Genomic DNA, 4,892 nt, shown 5'->3' on the forward strand with positions numbered 1-4,892 from the left:
GTGTGTGTGACTTAAATGAAGGTATACTGATGGGAAATGACATTATGTATATATGTTTCTCATACTGGTTAATAATAAAGCACTGTTGGCCAATAGGAAAGGAAGATAGGAGGGACTAGGAGACAAGGAGGAAAGAGAAAGTAGTAAGGAGGAGCCAGGATGGAGAGTCAGGAGAAAGTAGTATGCCGGCCAGCTCCCCGGTAGGAGAAATAAATACATAGATCAGCAGAAATGGGTTAATAATTAAGGCAGAGCTAGCCGATAAGAAACAAGTAACCGGGCCAACAGCATTGTAAATACAGGGTCTCTGTGCATTATTTGGGGCTGGCGCGGGTGGTGTCAAGACAAGACCAGGCAGCAGGAGGAAAAACCATACACCTTACAGTATACCACTTGAGACCAGAGGTGGTAACTAGAGACTAACAAAAAAAAAAAAAACAAAACAAAACAAAAAAAAAACTAATGTGAGAAAACTTCCTTCAAGTTTCGAGTTTCAAGTTGCTGGTCAGGGGAGTGCAAGATACTCCCAAACAAACAGCATAGCTATTTCTATTGAATGAGATTGTGATTGTCTTAAGAAATGAAGACAGATAACCTAAACTCATGGATTCTGGATCGACAGTTAGGAAGGCTGCAAGAGACCAACCTACGCACTGTGCATGTGTGTGACATGTGTGTATGTTTCATGTGTTTGACAGTTGTATATGATATATGTGTGTGACAGTTGTGTAGCTTGTCCTATTTCTAAGGCTCCTAGCAATGAGATCAGGACCTCTCATTGATGCTTAGCTAGCTTTTGGGAATCTATGCCCGATGTTGGATAACCTTGGCCAACCTTGATGGAGGAGTAGGAACTCAGTCCTGCCTCAGTTTGAAGTGCCATGCTTTGCTGAAGCCCATGGGAGGTCTGCCTCCTTTTGAGGTGAGATGGAAGAGTAGTGAATGGAGAGGGACAAGAGGAGGGGAGGAAGAGAGGAGGAGGGAGAGGAAACTGTGATTGGTATATAAAATAAACGGTAATTAAATTTAAAACAAAGAAATGATTATTTCAGTGATCATTTTACATAAAATGCATGATTGGATAATGAACATTTATTTAATCAATGTGATTTTTGCCTTATGTTTATCTCTGTGCTGCTAAAATTGATTATAACACATTTAAAACCTTAGACATTATTTTTTTTATAAACATGTATATCATATATGTATATATAAGTTATAATTAAGCAAATTTTCCCTAGATTAAGAAAGCACAATACTTACTCATTTACTGAGGGTTTTTTGTTTGTTTGTTTCTTTGTTTTTTATGAAAATTGAAGCTGATGGAAGCAGAAGCTGAAACCCATAGCTAAACACTGAGCCTAACTCCTGGAATCCAGTTGCAGAGAGGGAGAAGTGATGAGCAAAGGGGTCAAGACCAGGCTACAGAAAACCACAGAAACTGCTGACCTGAACAAGTGGGAGCTAGTTGACTCCAGTTTGATAGCTGGGAAACCAGAGTAAGACTGACCCATATTTCCTGGATGTGAGTGTTAGTTAGGAGGACTGGGGAGTCTATTTGGCCTCTGGTAGTAGATCAGTATTTATTCCTAATATACAAATGGACTTCGGGAGCCCATCACACATAGAGGAATACTCCTTCAGTCTAGACATGTGGGGGAGGGCCTAGCCCCTACTCCAAATGATATGACTGACTTTGAAGACCCCCCCATGGAAGGTTTCATCCTCCTTGGAGAGCAGAAAGGGGATAGGGTGGAGGATGGTAGGGGGGCAGGGGAAGAAGGGAGGATGCAGGAATTGGGATTGACATGTAAAACAAGCTTGTTTCAAATTTAAATTTAAAAATCATCTAAATTAATTAATTAATTAATTAATTTTAAAAAGAAAATTGAAATGTTATTATTCATATTATAAACAAACATATATATATATATATACATACATATATGTATATATATATATGAGAAATAGAGAAAGCATGATGTTAGATTGCCAAGGACTCTTTCTCAATCTAGCTATATGCACAATATTTTTCAATTGTATGTTTATATGTACATGTATATTTCTGTATGTGTGACGGTTTTGTGTATGTATGTATGTGTGTGTGTGATTGCATATATGCCATAGTTGTTTTTGTGTAGTATGAAACAAGCAAAATATGATGATGTTAATATTCCAAGGTAGTTTTATTAAAGAGCGTAGAGATGAAATCATTTCTCTCTATGTATACATGGAAGTATGTAGATGTAAGATTTCCTTTTATTCCCCCATAAAGACTTAAAAGCTAAAGAATATCTTTCCAGGTTTCTCCAACTCAATTTCTACTGTACATACATTCAAGCCCCAAATGGCAGAACAAAATTTTGGCAGAATACCTTTAAATGGTATTATGAAAATTATTTAGAATTTTATAGGCAATGGTATTCTCTGGATCAAAAGGCATAGTAATAAAGCTTTCCTGGAGTGTAATTTTCTCATGTTAAGAAAGACCTTTCATTTTGCATTAAAGAGGAGAATTGGACTCATTTTAATTATGTATAGGCCATGCAAAAAGGATAATTACGCTTCTCATTATCATCACAGTCTGGAATGGTCACAGTCTGTCTTGAGACTACAATTAGAAAGAATTGGCTAGATGCCTTAGTCATTTCCAAACTTTCTTCGCTTTTAACCCTGCAGCTCTACCTTGGATCTTCAGCTCCTGTACCTCTAGAGATACACATTGTGATCAGCACAGGTTCATACTTTTGGTTTATGGAGTCATTGTCATTGCCTCTGATCTTTCTTGCTTTCTAGCTGTTAGCCATGTTATTCAGTTGAACTCTCTTTGTTCTATCAGTCTCTTAAACCAATTTTAGAAAGTATTTTTTATTTTTCCTGTGTCATAATAGTACATAAAAGCTGAAAATGTATGTTTGTTTTATACCGTATTCATTATGTGATCTCTCTTCTCATGTAATGATTGATATGGTTAAGTTCATTTGACTACATAAGGAAAATGGTTTCATTCAGACTTTTTTTTTTGACTCTGGAGTTTTATTCAGTGTGTTTCTGGGTCTAGAAGAAAGTGTTAGGCCTCTTGGTGGTGTAGCGTAGCTTTTGCTGGCGCTGCAGTACATGGTGATGCAATGGGAACTAGATCTTGGAGTCATGGGACTGTCTTACAGTGGGCCTAGGGCACTTGCCCACTGCGATCTCCTCCATCTTCATGATCTAAGTGGAGTGTGCACCCGCATGGTGTCTGGCACCCATGTCTCCGTAGCATTGTGTGACAGCGCCCGATGTGGTCAGGTCCCGGTACTCTAGGTACCTGTTATGTGTGCCGCTGCGGGAGTCAAAGCACAGCCAGATGCCAAAGTTCTTCACATGCAGTGGTGATTTCTCAAACACCTGTCCACAATATACTATCTCCCCAGATGATTTCTTCATCTTCTTCAGCTGTGACACGAAATACCAGAAGTGGAACTACTTGGCCACCACATGGTTTGGTGCAACTATGCGCATTCGATGTATTGGTGGCATGTGGCTCTTCAGGGTGGGGAAGCAGCGACCCACCACCTTGTATTCCCGAAGCATGCCTGAGGCCTTCATGGCGGTGCATGCTCCTTCACCGCCAGTCACAAAAGGTCATTCATACTTTTGAATAGCATCTTTGGCTAACATTCATACATTTGAATAGCATAACTGTCAACCTATTACATAGGTGCTTTTTGCATCACATAGAAGATAATTAAGATTGTTTTTTTTTCAATCTTATAATTTCAGTCTTACAACAATCTAAGATTATTACCTAATGTGATGGTTAGTGCTGATAATCAAGTGAATATAATCTAGACTAGACGAGGAGGCAAGCCTCCATGAATATCTGTGTGGGTTATTTTCATCTCCTTAGTCTATTGTCATGTCCATTAGACTGTATTTTGGTTAGGCTAGTTAAGATGGGAAAGTCTACCATAAAAGTTGATGGTACCATTTCCTGGGATTGTGTCCTGGATTATATAGAACAGGGAGGTGGAGGGACTGGGGGAACAGAACTGGAGCCGGCCTGAATCTTTGCTTCCTGGTTGTAGATTTAGTGTAATTTAACTGTTTCCATCTCTTCCTGCCTACACTTCCTCACCATGATGGACTTCCCTTCTAACTGTGCCAAAATAAATGACCTCTTCTTTAAATAATTTTGTCAAAATATTTTATCCAAATGGCAGAAAATTAACTAATACATGTCTTTCTTCATTTATTTTAGCATATTGTCAATGTGCAGCTATTGTTTGAGTGCTGAAAGCTCCTCAAAGTGGCTCACATGTTGAATTCTTGGCCCCAGATAATAGCAACATCAACAGGTGATTGGATTATGAAGGCACTAACTTCAATAGGTGATCCATTGATCAGTTGTAGAGAATGGATATTGAGACTTGAGTCCCTGAATAAAGAATTGTGCCTCTGAAAGTATGTGTTTGAATATAATATCTTTATTTGTAAAAACAAATACATCTCCAACTCTTAGCAAGTACATGGTAAGCAGCTTTGTCTTTCCTCTCCTACAGTAACATGAAAGTGCTCTTCACCAAAGCTGTATATCAATTCAACAATGAAGCCATTGGTTTGAAACTCTAGAAATGTGAGTGAGAAGAAACCATTGATCCTTTATGTAGACTTACATATTTTGTCATGGTAATGAAAATGATTTACAATTGCTTTTACAGGTACTTTCAAACACAGTATTCAGCACTACACATAGTTCCATAATGTGCTCTTTATTCAGGATCTCCATTTTTATTTTCATCAAAATGATCCTAGTATCCTTATCAGTATTTATATCCTATGCCAATTTCAATTTTAAAATCATGTTTATTTTTCCTTTCCAATATACAGATCTGAACCTATTTTAGAGT

General features: G+C 38.0%; 1 pseudogene; it reads right to left on the reverse strand.

Annotated features, from left to right (window-relative positions):
- Nucleotides 1-3,057: 3,057 nt before the first annotated feature.
- Nucleotides 3,058-3,591, reverse strand: LOC127227376 (60S ribosomal protein L18a-like; annotated as a pseudogene).
- Between the last annotated feature and the right edge of the window lie 1,301 nt (nucleotides 3,592-4,892).

The sequence above is a fragment of the Phodopus roborovskii genome, unplaced genomic scaffold, assembly GCF_943737965.1.
Source record: "Phodopus roborovskii unplaced genomic scaffold, PHOROB, whole genome shotgun sequence".
Lineage (NCBI taxonomy): Eukaryota > Metazoa > Chordata > Mammalia > Rodentia > Cricetidae > Phodopus > Phodopus roborovskii.